The sequence below is a fragment of the Pseudorasbora parva genome, chromosome 25, assembly GCF_024679245.1.
Source record: "Pseudorasbora parva isolate DD20220531a chromosome 25, ASM2467924v1, whole genome shotgun sequence".
NCBI lineage: Eukaryota > Metazoa > Chordata > Actinopteri > Cypriniformes > Gobionidae > Pseudorasbora > Pseudorasbora parva.
The window spans coordinates 12,832,741-12,853,478 of NC_090196.1; the positions used below are offsets into that span (position 1 = coordinate 12,832,741).

The window sequence follows — 20,738 nt, forward strand, 5'->3', positions numbered from 1 at the left end:
AGAGATGTTTATGATCTTATGCCTAGATCATTATGGAATAATTATTTAAATATGTGACGCTTAGTTATTTAACATAAATAAATAAATGATATAGGGTTATTCCCACACATTAAATTAGTCATATTTTTTCTTTATTAATTTGTACCTGATGTGTGTTTGCTTGTTACATATGCAATGCCCAAAAATGCATATTAGCAGATGTTCAGGACATTTCAGCGAGTGTTATTATGCCAAAACTTACAATGAAGAAAAATGCCACAGGCCGATTTACAGATTTGAACAGGAAACCAATTGGCAAAAGAACAATTGAGACATGAGGGGAGTTCTGGGTTTGATGTTCATCTAGATGACTAAAATGGCTGCAAAAATATTTTTTTCCCCTGTTCAATATGCATCAATATGACCAAAATCAAGATCAAATCTATGTCAGATTAAGTATAATGTATGAAGCTGAAATGAGAGACTGCTAAACGTAATGAAAGGTGATACTTTGACTGACTCAAATGTATTTAAGCAAAATAAAAATAAATAAAAAATGTACAAAAAAATACATGAAGTGTTGCTGTGACACTATATCAAGATATCAAGGAGATTTAAAGATGGTGGATAAATTTGGAACTTTTTGATATTATAAATATGAACTAAAATGGGAAGAACTTTGATGTTTGCTTCACAAAGCATTGCCTGAAAGTTTAAAATAGTTTTGAAAGCTTGAAGTCAAACGGTTTTATAACAGTAGGCGTACAGTCAGCATTAAGGGTTTAATAGATAGACAGACAGAGAGACGATTCAAATTAGACCTTGTCAGATAGATAGATAGATAGATAGATAGATAGATAGATAGATAGATAGATAGATAGATAGATAGATAGATAGATAGATAGATAGATAGATAGATAGATAGATAGATAGATAGATAGATAGATAGGACAGAAAGGACAGACAGATGTAAATGTTGGTAGATGGATGGATGGATGGATGGATGGATGGATGGATGGATGGATGGATGGATGGATGGATGGATGGACGGATAGCTAGATATAGGATGGATGGATGGATAAATGGATGGATGGAATGATGGTTGGACAGACAGATGGAAAAGCGGTTGGACAGATTAGTGGAGGATGGATGGATGGATGGATGGATGGATGGATGGATGGATGGACGGACAGATTGATGGGTGGATGTATGGATGGATGTATGGATGGATGGATGGATGGATGGATGGATGGATGGACGGACAGATGGTAGATTGATGGATGGATGGATAAATGGGTGGATGAATGGACAAATTGATGGATAAAATGGATAGATGGACAGATTGGTAGATGGATGGATGGGTGGATTGATTGATTGATTGGTAGATAGATGGATGGATGGATGGATGGATGGATGGATGGATGGATGGATGGATGGATGGATGGATGGATGGATGGATGGATGGACAGATTGGTAGATGGATGGATAAACAGATTGGTAGATGGATGGATGAATGGATGGATGGATGGATGGATGGATGGATGGATGGATGGATGGATGGATGGATGGATGGATGAACGGACAGATTGGTGGGTGGATGGATGGACGGAAGGATAAATGGACAGACTAGTAGATTGATGGATTGATAAATTGATGGATGAATGGACAAATTGATGGATAAAATGGATGGATGGACAGATTGATAGATGGATGGATGGGTGGATTGATTGATTGATTGGTAGATGGATGGATGGATTGACTGATTGATTGATGGACAGACAGATTGGTGGATGGGCCTATACAGGTTGATTGAACTTAAAACATTTATGGAAACTCGTTGCCCTAAAAAAGTTGATTTTGTCTTGTTGAAAAAACAAAACATTTCCAGTTTAATGTACTTAAGATTTCAACAGCATTTAATTTAATTTAAACTTTTAGTTAATTGAACTAATAATTTTTAATTCAGTGCTATTGAAATTTTACGTACATTAAACTGGATTTTTTTTGTTTTTTCAACAAGACAAAATCAACTTTTTTAGGGCAACGAGTTTCCATAAATGTTTTAAGTTCAATCAACCTGTATATGCTAACATTTATCATGGATGAATGTTGCAGAACCCAAAACTTTAATTTAAATAGCTATTTACGGTCAATGATTTAATAAAGATATCAAACAAGGACAAAGGATAACAATGATTTATTTGGACTTACAATTTATTGGAATTCACTTATCAAAATCAGTTTTCAAAGAGTGACAAAAACAGTAAAATTGCTGAAGTACCAATTACCCAATTGTAAATCTTTACAACAGTATTTCAAAACTTTTCCAAAAATTTTTCTTTACCCTTTTACATGGTAAGCTGATTTGTAACAGCCAGAATCTTGCCCTTCAACTCCTTCTTGCCCAAAGCAAGCAAAACTTGCTGAATGAAAAATGCACTTTGGGTAGTCTAGGTGCAGGGCATAAGTTAAACCAAAAAGAAGACCTGGTCTGGGGTATGTTGTCTAAATTGTCCATTACAACATTCCCCTCCAAAATGATTCCCACTGAGGATGGGTGGAGGCGGAAGGACAGGGGTTGCAGAGCCACATCTTCATTTTCTAAGCTGAGGATTCCAACTGGCACATGCTTGTACGAGTCTCCATCATTAGAAGCCTGGACAAGAACATGAATATTACCAAGATACATGTTAGCACTAGATATTAATTTTATTGATCATGTTTTTATTAGTTGTATGCAGGCATATTTTTTCGTGAATTATGTATAAAAATGTTTCCAGAAGGTCAGTAATATTTAAACATTAAATGTGTGTTTTCGTTTACATTTGTATAAATCTTTGGATGACATTAACTACTGATTACATTAAAAATTATGTAAAATTATGAGATTAACCAGGATTGTATTTTAGAGTTTTATAAGTGTTATGACAGGAATTTAAATTTATCCTTAATGACTTAAAACTAAAACCTCATCCTTACTCCATTCATCATTTAACTAAACTATGACATTGTTTTTTAGTGGGGTTTTAAATGCACATCCAGAAAAATATTACAAAAAGTAAAACTGCATTAAAAATACTTACAAAGCCTGCTTTGAAGAACTCAGTTGGGTCATCGCCAAGGAGTACCGGAAGCCCTCTCATAGCAACACGTCGCATGTCAACGATATCAGTAGCCTGAAGTGTGGTGGTTGAAAAGAAAATATAATTTGTCAACATAAAAGGAAGGCAATTTACATTAATCATAATTTTGTCTGCGTTACTGAACAGTCTTAAAGGGATAGTTCACCCAAAAATTAAAATTATATGTCTATCTGCTTACATCAAAGGACTCCAAGATGTAGGTGTGTTTGTTTCTTCAGCAGAACACAAATTAAGATTTAACTCCAACTGTTGATGTCTGTATAATGTAATCGTATAATGCATGTGAATGGTAGCAGAATCTATGAGAGTAAAAAAAAAAAAAAAAAACATGCATGGACAAATCCTTTTTAAACACAGCGGCTCATGATGGCACGTTGATGTCTTAATACAAAAAACAATCGGTTTGTGGGATAAACCGAAAAGTATATAATTTTTACCACACCACTATGTCCAACAGCCTTCAGCGCGTGATCACTTCCACTGAGCGCCGTCAATGTACACGATCTGGCTTAGCATGTGCCAGAAGTGATCTCTCTCGTGTATCTCTATACCATATTGTGTACATTGACCTCACTCAATGGAAGTGATCACGCGCTTAAGACTGTTGGACATAGTGGTGTATTAGAGGTAAAAATTATATAAATACTGTTCGCTTTCTCGCACAAACTGATCTTTCTGTGTCTTAAGACATCAATGTGTCATCACAAGTCACTGTGTTTAATAAGGATTTGTCTGCGCATGTTTAGACTGCAATGGCTGGAGTTAAAAATTTGTGTTCTGCTGAAGAAACAAACACACCTATATCTTGGATGCCCTTGGTGTAAGCAGATAAATATTACATTTACATTTTTAGGTGAACTATCCCTTTTAAGTAATCTGGCTTTCAAAATTAAACAATGGCATTAACTTAAATTTACAAACCTTGGCTTGATGCAGAAGATCGCTCAAAATCTGCTCAGTGAGACCTCTCTTTGACCTGAAGATCTGAATCAGTTGTGGACAGTGACGATCAAGAGAGCCATACAATTCTTGTTTAAGGTTCTTCCCAACTACCCGGCTGAATTCTTGATACACCTGAAATAGTAAAACAAAAAAGCATGTGTTAACATCAGGGAACTGTGAAGATTTAACAACTGTCAAATAATTATCTAGCCATGATTTGGACAATATGTCACTCTCTGCCACAGTCTCAACTACCTCTTTCACAACTGACTCATCTACATGTCCAAAGTGTTTCTGAAAAACAGCCTTCACATGCTTGTGCAAAAGTGGCTGGGACAACTGGATTATATGGCAAAGCTGTTGAATTACTTCCTGAACAGAGTTCTCTGGTATGCGAAGGAGGGTTTGCATTTTTTTTTTTAAAGAGCTGCTAAATTATATTCCAATTGTTCTCCTAAATCTTATGATAGTGTTTTGTTTGCTTCTGCATTGAAATCATCTTGGCCCAATTAATCTGGAAGCATTTCCTGCACAGCACACTCATGAGTGTCAACTACACTGTCATCATTTTTTATTTTCATTACTCTCTATTCTTACTATTAGCTCTGGTTTTAAACATGTTCTCATTTTGATCTTGGTGATGCTTACTTTTGTGTGCACTGAATGTGGAATATACACTGCTTTCAAAGCTACAGCCTTGAAATGGACATTTAACTTTTTGGTGGTCTTTGAGATGTCTGTGCCGAAGGTGGGCAAAATATTCTGTAATCTTAGAGGGTTCAAGAAAATCACAAAGCTGACAGCGAAACTTAGCTTCAAATTTCCCCACAGATTGTTGTTTTTCAGTCGCTGTATGAAAACGAGATAAGTGTATTTTAAGGCTATTAAAAAAACTAAAAAGTACATAAACATTCCTGATATAAGCATGGAAAAGGCTGGCTTCTTGCATAGCTCCCATGTTTAAGTCTGTAATGTTTTAATAAGTATCCCCTTTTGTCACAAGCATATATGCAATACTTATTGATTGATTGATGGACAGGCAGATTGGTGGATGGATGGATGGATGGATGGATGAACGGGCACATTGATGGATAAAATGGATGGATGGATAAATGAAATAAACTAGTGAAAGTGTGAAAAGTGTTTATTTTCTCCATTGGGTCAAAAGTGCACATAGTTGAAGAAACAGCATATATGTGACAACCACAAAATAGTGTAGTGATATATTATTAACAGAAGGTGATGTGGAAATACTGTACTAATGAATCTGTTCAAGACATTCACACACACACTCTCTCTCTCTCTCTCTCTCTCTCTCTCTCTCTCTCTCTCTCTCTCTCTCTCTCTCTCTCTCTCTCTCTCTCTCTCTCTCTCTCTCTCTCTCTCTCTCTCTCTCTCTCTGTGTGTGTTTGTGTGTGTAAGTAAGTATGTGATCTGAGCTTTTTGGCGAGCACCAAGGTCAAAGCAGTGAGGTGCATAAATGCATTGTGGGATGCTGGGAGATTGTGTTCCCGCTGAGTAGAGATAAATCACGTCAGTTCCACACACACACACACATACACACACACACACACACACACACACACACACACACACACACACACACACACACACACACACACACACACACACACACACACACACACACACACACACACACTCTCTTAAAAGCACCAGGAGCACATGTGCCGCCACACCATCATTCCTTCCTGTTGTCGCTCTCCGTCTTACTCCACTGTGTGTGTGTTTCACAGCTGCAGGTGCCTCGGTAATCAGTTAACTGTCACGCACGCACGCACGCGCGCGTGTACACACACACACGCGCGCGCGCGCAGAGAGAAACAAAAACAGACACAGATTAGGCTGCAGGTACCACACACATAAAAGCATCCTTCTTTCCTCACCATTAGCACTGTGTGTGTCATTTGATCACGCATTAGACACACACACATGCATACTAACTCAAGGATGCCCTGCAGGTGTAGTGTGTGTGTGTGTGTGTGTGTGTGTGTGTGCCCAGAATCAGTTGGAAATTGAGGCTTATATGTGCCAGGTTTTAAACATTTCCTTGTCTTGTCTTTCTGAGAGAGACTATGGTAAAAGCTTATGAGAATACAGACTTACATTTTTTTTAGAACTATAACTGTGATTTAAAGTCAGTGTAATATTTTTTAGGCATGATATTAATTGTGTTTTTAATTTAAGATGTTTCATTATTTAAATATTATTTCATTAAATTAGGTATATATTCAATTTTATGAAGTTATTCTAAAACATTTACTAAAATATAGTTATAATATATAGTTATGTTATATCATTTATGATTTTATCATTCCTAAAGGCAAACACACACACACACACACACACACACACACACACACACACACACACACACACACACACACACACACACACACACACACACACACACACACACACACACACACACACACACACACACACACACACACACACACACACACACACATTTATATAGTTTATAGTAAATATAGGTTATATATATATATTTACAGTATAGGCCTATATGTCTATATATTTATCATTTGTTTTTAATTAATACAATTATATGAATGCTTAATTATTGAAATTATCATTAGTCTATAATTAAAAAATATTATATTTACATATTTAATATAAATTATATATTTAAAATTATATATATGGCTACAATAAGCTTATATATGTGTAGCCTATGTCAAATTAGTTTTTAATTTATAAAATTATATGTATTATATGAATGTTTAACTATTTAAATTATTATGTCTGTATTTTAAATTATTACATTTGATTTGATAATAATAATAATAATAATAATAATAATAATAATAATAATAATAATAATATAGTTCACAGTTCTCTGTCACATGACATGCATGTAAGAAAATAAAAAAATAAAAAATAGAAAGTATTTTACTTTGATTTTTATATAAAAGTGTTGTTTTTTGTTGTTTTTTTTTCACACTTTTACATTTTTATGATTTAATTTAATCAATAAACTTACAAACCCCAAGCAGTTACTTCACCAATCACAATCTGGGAAACCCTTACGTAATTTAATATTTAATACAAAACAAACAATGGACTTTTCGTATTTTATATTTTCATTCTATAGGCTATATTTATAAATATGGTGCGAGATTATCTAAGAGTACTGTAGCCTAATCAAGTGCAATCTATTTTACCTTTAATAATGGAATTGATGAGTAAAGATTACAATTTCAAACTAATTTACCCAGCATTGATTATGATTGTTTTGTTTGTAATGTTTTTTGTTCTTTACCAAACAAACACTAGCGTCAATGAAATATCTAACTGGCAAAACAATTTTTTGCATGTTTTTTATGATACACTGATTTTTTTCAGTTTGTGAATTTACAACATTTACATAGCATTCCTTCGAGATGAACACACACACACACACACACACACACACACACACACACACACACACACACACACACACACACACACACACACACACACACACACACACACACACACACACACACACACACACACACACACACACACGTTGGTCTATGTGGTTTACAGGGACTCTCCATAGGCGTAATGGTTTTTATACTGTACAAACCGTATTTTCTATCCCCTTACACTGCCCCTGCCCCTAAACCTACCCATCACAGGAAACATTCTGCATTTTTACGTTCTCAAAAAAACATCATTTAGTATGTTTTTAAGGCCATTTGAATTATGAGGACATTTGATATGTCCTCATAAACCACATTTATAGTGTAATACCAGTGTAATAACCATGTAGTTATACAAATTTGTGTCCTCATAAACCACATAAACACACACACACACACACACACACACACACACACACACACACACACACACACACACACACACACACACACACACACACACACACACACCAGGGCCCAAGGCAGTAGGGGGCCCTTAGAAGTCAGTTTTCTATACATACATATACATTAATCAGAGTGTGGCTTATTTTGTTTCCGTTTTAAGTGTTTTTTATGATAAAAATGCAATACCCCACCCATTGATATCACTATGGTATTTGGTACGGGGGCTCACGCATCACCCCCCCCCCCCCGCCCCCCGCCCCACACACACACAAACATTGCATAGGCGTAATGGTTTTTATACTGTAAAAAACGTATTTTGTATCCCCTTACACTGCCCCTACCCCTAAACCTACCCATCACAGGAAACATTCTGCATTTTTACTTTCGAAAAAATTTCTTCCTGTAGCCTATGATTTATAAGCATTTTGAAAAGTGGGGACATGGCCAATGTCCTCATATTTCACCCTCTTTTCTTATAATACCTATGTCATACCCATGTCATTATACACATTTGTGTCCTAATATGTCACAAAAACATGCTCAAACACACACACACACACACACACACACACACACACACACACACACACACACACACACACACACACACACACACACACACACGCAGTGTGGCATGACCTCCGTCAGTAGGAGGTCCGTCACCCTTGACTGTGGCTCTGCCTCCGGGGCGGATCAGTGGAGCAGGTGCTGCTGCTGCGAGTCTCTAAGCGCCGCCTTCACTCACTCCACTGCGGCTCACTCAGCGCTCTCGACCGCTGCGCTGCTGCCGCCGGAGAAACGAGATGGATTTACTTCAGCACTAAATACGTGGGAAATACGCTTTTCTTCCGTGTTAAGGTGAGTTCTCGCACGCGGGCTGTGTTTAAAGAGGCTTCGGCTGAAGTGAGCTCTGCTTTTGGGTGCATTTGTTACGGACAACATCGCGTGCCGGATAGAGCTGCGTGATGTGGGGCGCTTTGTTTTCATTCATAGTCGTTCGTGGTCCATCCTGCAAGTGTACAATTAGCTTATTATTTGTCATTTGTATTCAGTTAGTTTGCGACGGTTCTGTTTTAGGATTCTAAGATCTTCCACGAGAGAGATTGATTTTATTGGCTTTGTTATTAAAAAATGATCTGCTTGATGTGACCTTTGGCTTTCGGCTGAGACTCATCAATATTCAAAACTGTTTAACAGTCTTTGAGTAAAATGTTGGGTTTTCAGGCTGTGAGTAAGTGCTTAGGGAGTCACGGTGAGTTATATGACCTTCTGCTTTTCTATCACCTCAAGGTTAATTTCCCATCCATCTCAGATATCTATCCTGGATCTTATGCAAATTAGTTTAATAACACAAAAATGTATGTGGATTTGTCCAGAGGGGGAAAAACGCTTAATGGATAATCCTGATCGCATAGAGCACAGAGAGAACTCACTAAAACATTTTAATGTCGTTTTTTAGACAGACTTTAGTAGCCCACAAAATATGAATTCTAGGTTAGTATATTAATCTTCCATTTTTGGCCAATTTGAGATTTACAGACAGGCTTGCCTATGAATAATAAGTATAGATTTTGTGTAAAATAATCTTTTTGGAAATGTACATCTGATATTGGCCATGCAACTTTGTAAATATCAGTATAGTCCAATTAAAAACCCATATTGTTAAACCAGTAACTGTTGGTTTGGTCACATCCTGTGTGTTTCACACATAGACATGTGAAGTTTCTGAAGTCTCTTGTTTCCTCTTCTGAATTTTCGTGTGGTCAAATAAATGTCAGTGTACCGTAGAGGAAAGTCATATTTACCCAGCAACCTGTCTATATATACCTATGTGTTAGAGCTGCAAATGTCTCACTGAAAGATCATTTTTAAATAACTAACGGCTGAGGTTTTATTTGATTAGGTGCGAAACTGAAATACAACTTGTAGTTTGCGTTAAACTGGAAAGACTGGATTAGTTGGATGTTATGAGAATGAGTTGTTAAATGAGAAGTTACAGTAATTACATTCACACAAAGTCACACATTAAGACTTCATGAAGTCAGTAAAAATTAGACAAGTTCAGAAAAATTCCTATTGCCACTGTTTGAAAATATACTAATGCCAAAGCACAACGTAAGTATGATATTACGGTAAATATGGTTGTTTTGTGGTACAATACAACACTATAGTTTGATTTTTAGTAGGAGAGGATCATGGGGGCGGCAGCGGGGGGGGGGGGGGGGGGGCGTTGTGGTGTAGCTGGCGTGCTATAAAGAAACTTCACATTGACCATCTGACTCCACCCAAATCATATTTGCTCATTAACCAACTTGAGAACAAATATTTTGTTCTTGAATGCTGATTTGAATCGATGATTTGTTATTTGACCTTTTTAAACAGGTAAATTTGCCTGAAAATGCCATGGAGTGTTGTAGGATATGATACATAAAATTATTTTATGTAAAGCATGACTTTTTGATCAGGTGTAAAATATGTGCATATTAATTATATTATATTAATTATATTAATTATGTTTTATTATTATATTATATTAGGGCTGTCAAACGTTTAATCGTGATTAATCGCATCCAAAATGTGAAAATACACATGCACGTATATATTTAAGAAAATTTGTTATATTTACATTTGAAATATGAATATTTATATACAATATAAATTACATAAACTATACATAATAAACACAGTAAACGCACATATATATATATATATATATATATATATATATATATATATATATATATATATATATATATATATATATATATATATATACATGTAAACACAAACTTTTATTTTGGATGCGATTAATTGCGATTAGTAATTTGACAGTCCATATTATATTATATTATATTATATTATATTATATTATATTATATTATATTATATTATATTATATTATATTATATTATATTATATTAATCATAAATTATTTAGCAATCATTTATATAAGGTCCATAAAAAATTTGTCATTATTTTTTGTGGATTTAAAAAAACAAAACTATTTTTTTATTATTTAAAAAAATGTATTCAAATGTAAAGTTTATTTTATTGTTATTTAATGTATTACGACTACACTTTATTGTGAGGTGCAAAGCTACACGATAAATTCAACGGCTTGGTTTTGTGGTTCAATAGCTGGAGTAGTGTTTATGATAATCTCTGGTTTTCCGATTGATTAACAGGATGTTGTGGATGGATTATAAAATGAAAAAACTTGTGCCAAGTGTGTGTGTGTGTGTGTGTGTGTGTGTGTGTGTGTGTGTGTGTGTGTGTGTGTGTGTGTGTGTGTGTGTGTGTGTAGTCAGCAGTGTTAAACCCTCAGAGACCGACTGTATTGGGATTAGCTCAGATTTCTGCTGCTTCTTTAACTGATGTTGGTCAGCTGCTATATGTATTTACACACACACACATCGGGTGTTTGCACTACAGCGGTCCTTATTCTTTTGGACAGTCTGTCTGGCTGAAGTGACAAACGAATGTTTATACTATAAAAAAAACGTTGGCATCTTAAAACCTAAGAAAAAGCCGACATGAATTATTAAAAAAGTTGGAACAGAAAGTTAATGTGGCCTTAGAAGAACCACATGTAATGAGATGCCATGACACAGATAAGAGTGGGAAAGAGAGAGTGGTCGAAAGCCTAAATTGATGACCAAAAACATGTGTCTCCAGTTTTCCAAGAAAGGAAAATGACAAGATGTGAAAAGACGAGAGAAATACCGTCTTTTTTATCCTATGTTGACCTCAGAAACCCTAGATATCCAATATGACCAATCAGCACTGCATACATAGTGACAGTGGGCATATTCCCAAAGCATAAACACTTACCCAGCATACTTTGATGTCTGTCAGCAGTTTTAAGGGCTTACAGATGCCAAGCATCCCTTCAGATGGGGCAGCGTGGGTTGTAACTAAAGCTTTCTCTTTTTTGTTAGACATTTCCTGCTGCCCAAACACACACACAAACCTGTAGGTCAAACTGCTAAGAGTATGTACCGTATGTTGTAATTGTTTACACTATGTCTGTAGGGCTGGGTTTCGATTCAAATTTCAAGAATCGATTCGATTCCGATTCTCAAGATATTGAATCGATTATCATTATTCGATCTGATCTGATCCGATCCGATCTTTTCCGGTTTGTTTACCTACTCTAGTATTCTCTGTCCACGGCGCTTCTTCAGCACGGCGGCGGCGGTATAGTGACGAGAGCTTCGGCTTGAGTTTGTTTACCTACTCTTGTATTCTCTGTCCGCGGCGGTTCTGGAGTTTTCAAAGCTGACATGTTCGTTGTTTTAATGTCCTTCCACCTCGCGCGCATGCGTGAATTCAATGACGCTGCAAATTAAAATTCACGGGGAAAATGTAGGCCTATTATTAAATCGATCCTCTGAGTTACGGATCGATCTTTAGAAATTAATATGAAAATCGATTCAGAATTGGTAAATCGATTTTTTCAACACAGCCCTATATGTCTGATAACAAATGCCCTAACCTGCCAGGTGAAGTTCTAGTAAGTGTAAACTTGGTATCTAAAAGGGATAATTCTGTCATTAATTGCTCACCCTGATGTCGTTCCAAACCCGTAAGACCATCGTTCTAGCCTAGAAATCTATAAGCACTCTAGCGGTAGCAAATGTAATTTGCAACCAGGGTCGTCTAGCAACTCTCCGTTGGCTTGCGAGCTAGTCAGGCCAATCACATCGTGTAGAGAGTCGGTTAGTGAGCTTAACATAATGATGACAGAGCTCCCTGCTACTTGAAAACAAAGAAGATGGCTGCTGCTGGCAAACAGCGGTCTTTCGAATCTGCTTTGGTCGTGATTTTGGAAGACTTTGAGTTTAGCACAAAGAACAAAGAACTGCACTGAAGTCATTTTTAAAAAAGGACTACTCTCTTGACTACGTCACCTTCTTCGTTGCTCTTGTTGGTTGTCGTTCTATGCTATTGCTCTATCCTAAAGATGAACGATTGTCTTACAGGTTGGGAACAACATAAGGGTCAGGAATTAATGACAGAATATTCTTTCTTGGGTGAACTAATACTTTGAATGAACACTCCACCGTTTTTAGAAATAGGGCTTATTCAACCTCTTTCCTACATTTAGATATGTGGGCAAATGCATTTTTGTCTCAGTGCATGCATTGTTTTAGTCTTGCAGGGTCGCCGCTAGCTTAGCGTAATGAATGGAATCCTATGTTAACAGCTAGCATGTCCCGAGTTGATCTCAAAAAACAAAAAAAACACCTAATTACTTCTTGTGGCCTGCATATTTACAATGTTGTGTTACAACGCAGAGATGTAAAACAACACATTGCCATCGCTCAACAGCCAGAGGACGTGAGGATGAGAGCCGTGATATCTCTGCGCCAGAGAAGCAGTGATTTGCCCGTGCTTCCACATAATATAGTCCCAAAACAAATATCTGCCTAGGAAATCGCCTAGTCTTAATCTGCATCGCTATTTGTACTCATTGTGAATACGCAGGCCACAAGAAGTAATTAGGTGGGGGTTTTTTTTGGATCACTTTTACTCGGGACATGCTAACTGGAAACATTCCATTCATTATGCTAAGCTAAGCTAGCGGCGACCCTGCCAAACTAAAACTGAGACAAAAATGCATTTGCCCACATATTTAAATGTAGGAAAGAAGTTGAAGAAGCCCTATTCCTAAAAAAGGTGGAGTGTTCCTTTACGCATGGCATTATAACTTCTGAGTTAATTGTTTGAAGCTGATTTGGATCTCTTGAAAATGAATGCGTTAACCATGAAACTTTGGCAATGCAAACCCTTGTTTGTCATATCAGTGAAGGGTCTATCTAAACATCTTAGAAATGAACTTTTGAAACATTGATGAGCAAGACTTAGTGCCAATGTATTTCTTGGAATAAAAGAAATTTGCATTAGAACACTAGAGTTCTCTACTGTATCTGCATCATGACTGTATCATTGATAGTTTCATGTGGTAACTTTAAGGTACCTTGCATGTTTGATGTGGTTCTGTTCACATAGAAGTTAAGTAAAACCGGCTGAAGATTACTCATTTATACATTTGCTTTTCCTGTTTAAAACAAGGCGAAAGTGTACTACAGACTGCAATGCTTCATTTATGTTCATAACCCTTTCAAAATGACTAACAAGAAAGTACCAGATTACCAGAACAGGAAGATGAGGATATGGGTCAGGTGCTAAGGTTATACCACAAGAGCCTTGATTATCAAGATCTGCAAATGCTACAACGATTGTGTCTATATATAGCTATGCTCAGGTCTAAAGATGAGTCATCTTCTCTTCAAATGAGTCGTCAAATTGCAGTGCCGATGGATTGGTACATAATGAGAAAAAAGGCATGTTAAGTATTCTAGTAGAAAGTCTGCGGTTTAGTTGTACATTATCTTGGGTGTGAGTGTAAGACGTTTAAGAAGTGAAACCTGAAAAGGTGTGTCTCAAGGTTCTAGGTTCAGTGTTTGATTAGAAAGATGTGTAGTGGTCAGGGTACTCCAGAACTAAAAGTAGCTGAGCCCTGGGGGTTTATGCCGTGTTTAAATAATGACTCGTTTCCACGAGCGTTAATCTTTTTTGCTGTTTCCATTGAGAGAAGTTGTAAAAGGTACCATAATTCCGAACCCTACCCTACCACTCTTTTGGCATCCTTCCGTTGGGGTACCTAGCACAGCAGTTCAGTACTAGAATGTGGAGCTAGACTCACTGCAGAACCTTGATTGGTTGACAGAATCGTCCCTTTTTCTGCTGTGATTTTCCTTGCAGCCTTGGCTTTAAACAAAGGGCCGTCTTCTTGTGAGCCACATGCCGAGAAGCAAGAACAAAATCTACTGTATGTCGTCCATTATTGTTTACTTTGTGCGAGAATGATGTCGAATCCTGCAATTCTGCCACAGAAATAAGAAGAGTTAAAAAAACAGAGAAGAAGAGTTGTGGCTAGAAGGGGTATATCAGTGGTAGGAGGTGAGGCAAAATCTCATGATAAAATAACAATAAATACATTTGCTACTTAACAGATGTGTTTTATTACCGTCTACGCCAGGGTTGTCCAATCCTGCTCCTGGTGGGCCACTGTCTTGCAGAGTTTAGCTCCAACCCCAATTAAACACATCTGAACCAGCTAATCAAGGTCTTATTAGGCATAATGGAAACTTCCAGACAGGTGTGTTGAGGCAAGTTGGAGCTAAACTCTGTAGGACAGTGGCCCTCCAGGACCAACTTTGGACACCTCTGGTCTACACATACCCCAACCCTAAACCTACCCTTACAATAATGCAAAATAGGGTAATTAAATGACTCAATTTTGATGTGCGCATGCCCAGTGTATCCCGTAGTTGTATCCCTTTAGTCTTTCACCATGCTGGATATAGTGTGATGACATCACCGTTTTAAAATATACGGATTGGCTGTACACACGAAAACGCAAGAATGTCGTTTTCAGATTTATCCACTCTGGGACCCGTTTTAAGAAAACATCGGATTCATGCTGCCAAAGCGCCATATCCGAGTGGACAAAACGCTGATACGGTACAAAATGTATACGTTTACAGCTAAACGCGTCTTTGTGTGGACGGGGCCTTAGGTCTTGCAATCTTTACTAACAAGCTGTTGAGTTGAGTCAGGTGTGATAAATTAGGGAGACACAAATAATGTGCAGGGCTGGGGTGCCTCGGGTTGCCTTTGAAAACCACTGCCTTAGGCCACACTCCCCAAAACTACCAAAAGAAGGGCCCGAATACAGTGTGAGCAGGCCACAAGGGTCCCCGAGCCTTCTTCACATACAGTACAAGCTGACCACTATGGCCTGTGTGCATCCAATACAAGCAGAATATGTGGTGCAGTCACAAGGGCCCCTCAGAGAGTACAGAGCCGGATAGTCATTCTGCCCGGCAGATGGTATCCTAAATTTGATTGACTTTAGAGACAGAGAAAGAGGCGTAACGTGAAATAATTTCTGTAAATAACAAAATAACATTTTGTCCAACAGTCCCCGGGACCTATATCCCAGAATATTGTCCCTATTTAAAACACCAACAAGCTGATTAATTAAATCAGGTGCCGTTTTAATTAGTGAGACATCTAAAACATTCTAAGAGGTGGTGTCCCCAGGACTGGAGTTGACAAACACAAGACAAGAGTGTGGGTTGTTGAGTAAGTTGCCATAAAAGGCCCATTTGTACTTGTAAAGAAACCTAAAGCTTGGGAGATCTGGTTGTCTAGGACGACATCAAAGGTTTTGTTTACACCTAGAGGGGATGACACTGAGACCGTCACCAGAGATTAATGCCACCTTCACGCGCTTTCGGAAGTTTCCTACTTCCCACTTCAGAAGTCGTGATTATTGAGCTTGTTGTGTTCAGGTGCTTTGTTGTCGGAAAGAATGGAGGACGCCAGATTCTACTTTTGTGTGCTAGGGAAAATGTTATTTTAACACTGAAACCATTAGAGTCATTTCCCGGTCCCAGAAAATCCTAGAATCACTGGCAAACACTAGCACAACAGGAAAGCATATTATTTATAGTCACATTCACAATAAAGGCATGTGGACAAGACAAGGCTGCTTAAAGACTAAAATGGTAATAGTTTTCAGCCATATATCCTTTTGTATAGCTACTTTTACCACACTATCTTGATAGTCAGGTTGCTCAATATTCATGAAGGATGGTCAACTACATGCAATTTTTGATGTGTTTAAAATACACAGTATGCTTCAAATGATTATTATTTATGTAAATATGTACTATAGGGCTGGGCGATATGACGAAATATATCGTCTGGACGATAGAAAATGTCTATCGTTTTATATAAGGCTCTATCGCTTACGCGACGATAAGGCGTTTATGGCAGAATTCAAGATGCACCTCACGCCACGGCATGCCCATGCACGCTGCAATACATAAACAAACGTGGAGGAAGACGGTAGTAGACGGTTCAGACCAGGGTAATTCTCAGAGTAATTATGCCAGAATAGTGGCATAAGCACTCAAAACAAACTTCATACACAGACGCTGCAACGGGCTTTTACGCGTGGCACACCATATAGCCATATATTGAAATATTTTAATGGCAGGTGTAGGGATGACGAAAACTAAACATTTTCTTGACTGACCACCGAGCCTCATTAGCCGGTTGAAACCGGTTAACCGATTAGTTTAAAATATGCTGCGCTATTTGAAATAACAGCCGCGAGCCGCGCTCCCTCTGTCTCTCTCTCGCGCTCTTACTCACACACACACGCGCTGCCGCCTCCCTTCCACTCACGTCACTTTTTTAAAATCCCCCACAGCGCGAAACACGAGTCCCGCAAACGCGCCGCAGAGGAGCTTGTTTGTAATCAGAGGACAAATGGTTCCTTAGTTTCGAAATGGTTTGGGTACAAGGTGATCGCGTTGAAAATAAAGGCGTTTGTCCAGCGTTAGAAGCTCATTTGAATCATTGCCGCGGCTCATTTAAGAATGACCGCTCCGAAGAGACGCCGCTTTAGTTCGAGGTAGTGCTAACAATAATAAAGAAAGACGATCAACACCTTATGTGTTTCCACTGAAAGTTGATGTAATGTATTTACAAATGTAAGCCCATCTTAAGCGAAATGCACGCTTCATACTGTCGTCTGCCCTGGCTCTAACCTCGAGTGTTTACTTTTTGCAAACCTTGTGAGCGCGCAAACCCAAACGCTGTGACCTCGCGCCAAATGTTTTTATTGGTTTATTAAGTACACACAGGCGAGTTATGAAAAATTGAGTGCGAGGGATATGTTCACTTCACACAAAAGATTTTGGAATGAGACGGCCAACTGTAGTGTTTAGTCCACTGTCTATAATAGCCTAATTTAGAGATCACTTTTTTATTTATTTTAACCGACAACTTTGATCGGTTAACGTTGATACGGTCAACCATCGGTCAAACAGTCATCGGTTAACATCCCTAGGCAGGTGTTAACTTTACCAACAGTCTTGCTTTAAAAAAAGGTTCTAAATAAAATAAAAATGTAGTCCATACCTTTATTTGTTTTGTATATCATTTCAAACTGCATTTCCACATTGCAATTTTGTATAGACTATTCATAAACTGAATTAACAGAAAAATTGCTATATCGTTATGTATATCATTATCGGGATATCAAATGAGCTATATCGGGATATTACATTTTTGCCATATCGCCCAGCCCTAATGTACTACTTTAACATAGGGATGTTAACCGAAGACCGTTTGACCGATGGTTGACCGTATCAACGTTAACCGATCAAAGTTGTCGGTTAAAAAAAAACAGTGATCTCTAAATTAGGCTATTATAGACAGTGGACTAAACGCTACTACAATTAGCCATCTCATTCCAAAATCTTTTTGTGTGAAGTGAAAAAATCCCTCGCACTCAATTTTTCATAACTCGCCTGTTTGTACTTAATAAACCAGTAAAAACATTTGGCGCGAGGTCACAGCGTTTGGGTTTGCGCGCTCACAAGGTTTGCAAAAAGTAAACACTCGAGGTTAGAGCCAGGGCAGACGACCGTATGGAGCATCATTCCGCATAAGATGGGCTTACATTTGGAAATATATTACATCTGCATTTCAGTGGTAACACATAAGGTGTTGATAGTCTTAGTTAGCACTACCTCGAACTAAAGCGGCGTCTCTTCGGAGCTGTCATTTTCTTGAATGAGTGGCGGCAATGTTACAAATGAGCTTATTATGCTAGACAAATGCCTTTATTTTCAACGCGATCACCTTGTACCCAAACCATTTCGAAACTAAGGAGCCATTGTCCTCCGATTACAAACAAGCTCCTCGTCGCCCCGTTTGCGGGACTCGTGTTTCACGCTGTGGGGGATTTTAAAAAAGTGACGTGAGTGGAAGGGAGGCGGTGGCGCCAGGACAGTGTGTGTGTGTGTGTGTGTGTGTGTGTGTGTGTGTGTGTGTGTGTGTGTGTGTGTGTGTGTGTGTGTGTGTGTGTGTGTGTGTGTGTGTGTGTGTGTGTGTGTGTGAGAGAGCGGGAGCGCGGCTCGCGGCTGTTCAAATAGCGCAGCATATTTTAAACTAATCGGTTAACCGGTTTCAACCGGCGGTTAATGAGGCTCGGTGGTTGGTCAAGAAAATGTTTTTTTTTCGCCATCCCAACCTTAACGACAAGACAATGAAACCATTGCGGAAAAAAATAAATAAAACTTGTCTCCCATCCGCTATTTTTAACAGTTATACCACGCCCATCTCGGAAACTTGGGTATCAAAATTATTTCCGAACTTCCCAGTGGTAAACACGAAATCAGAGGGTGTTCATGTGCAATTTTTACCTCAGAAACTCGTATTTACGTTAATTCAGATAGAACGTGAAGGCAGCATAAGACCATGACCATTGGAAAGCTCTTGTCTGGGAAAAAGAGTAGCCTAGTCTTGAAATCAAGGTCATTACCAATGAGGTTTATTAGATGTATTCAGACAGCATCACAAAAAGATCAAAATGGGGATGAGGGATGAATGGTCAAGTGTGGTCAGAAAAGCCTTGATTAGAGAGGTATATGACTGGATGCTGGTACAGAGTGATCTGGTCGAAATGGAGAAGTTTAAGGGACTAATTAATGAACCTTGTGGGGCACCAGTGGTTTTGGAGCATGGATAACAGAATGAGCCTTTCAGGGTAACTTGGGAAGCCCTGTTATCCAAGGAAAATACAATCCTAAATGCGCTAAATCAGTTTTGAGATCAACAGGTTGTAGATAACAGTGTACATTTCTGCAGACGGATCCAGAAAAATCAATACAAAGTTCATCAAGGGCATTCAAGGCTAGCGTAAGGGTTTCACTTATGGCAAGTAGAGTTGTTACGGTACTTGAACATCAGTCTAAGGTCTTCAACCTTCAAGCCCTTTGTGACCAGTAGGTCTGTGATCAAGGTTCTCTCTAGTTATCAATCTCAATTGTAGTCGAAACCAATTAGTGCATTTCTCTCTGGAAGTATCAGTACCTTCTTAATCCTCATCCATCTTTAATATTGTCAGTGAAATACGCACACACACGGGTTAATGAGCAGGAGGCAGGTGTGTGTGAGGTGCTTTATCTAGTCTTAATGAATGCCGAGGGTAGCAGATCTCTGTAGTTGCTCATGCATCAATGCTTGTCTGTCATCATTATGGACATGCATGTGTGTGAGTGTGTTCATTTGTGCCCAACAAAGCACTTTGACACATCATCCATCACCCAGTCTTTTATCCCTGCTGTTTCTCCCATTGAATTTACATGAGCCGGTCATGTCGACAAGGGCTGGGTCAATTTGCATTGGCTGTACTGTTTAATGAACAAGCTTATTAGAGAGCCAGTGGGGAGCAAAGGACTGTGGGACTATTTTTGCTGACTCGAACCACAGCTAAAGCCTCTGGGAAAAACAGCACAGCAGGATTTCATCTTTGAGAGAGAGGAGGTCTTCACATAACAAGCCTTGGGTGCTTTTAGAGAGCCATTTTAAAAGATTTGGCCATTCATTCTCAGCCAGCTAGAGATCTGATGATTTTAGTACAATATTTGTGTTTGTGTATGTGACTATACTCAAAGGTGTGAGGTTGATAAGCCACAGACTTTCAGTAAATCCTGCTAGACCAGGGATTAAAACACTTATGTGGTAGTTTGAGGTGTAGGTGTGTAAGTGTGTGAATGGATGTGCAATGGTGTGGGATATTTTGTTAAGCACGCCAGCTGACTAATTAACTCCTTTAATAAGGTTGTAGGTCATGCTAAAAATTGCAACGAAGCAGCAATGTCTTGTGTTGTCAGAGCAATAATATAGTTTAGTGAGATGCTTATCTTCAAACCTCTATCGATTGATTTAT

At 38.2% G+C, this 20,738-nt stretch overlaps 1 protein-coding gene and 1 long non-coding RNA gene across 3 annotated transcripts in view; one reads left to right on the forward strand and one right to left on the reverse strand.

Annotated features, from left to right (window-relative positions):
* Positions 1–2,419: 2,419 nt before the first annotated feature.
* Positions 2,420–4,325, reverse strand: LOC137065574 (uncharacterized). Its single transcript, XR_010901667.1, has 3 exons — positions 4,044–4,325; positions 3,063–3,155; positions 2,420–2,635 (listed from the first exon to the last, which is right to left on the reverse strand). It is a non-coding gene; the product is annotated as an uncharacterized lncRNA (long non-coding RNA).
* Positions 4,326–8,622: 4,297 nt separating this feature from the next.
* Positions 8,623–20,738, forward strand: part of gse1a (Gse1 coiled-coil protein a) — a 76,893-nt gene continuing 64,777 nt past the window's right edge. For both annotated transcript variants that reach the window (XM_067435763.1, XM_067435765.1), the window contains exon 1: positions 8,623–8,776. The gene's annotated coding sequence lies outside the window, so the exon portion shown is untranslated. The remainder of the gene's footprint in view (positions 8,777–20,738) is intronic.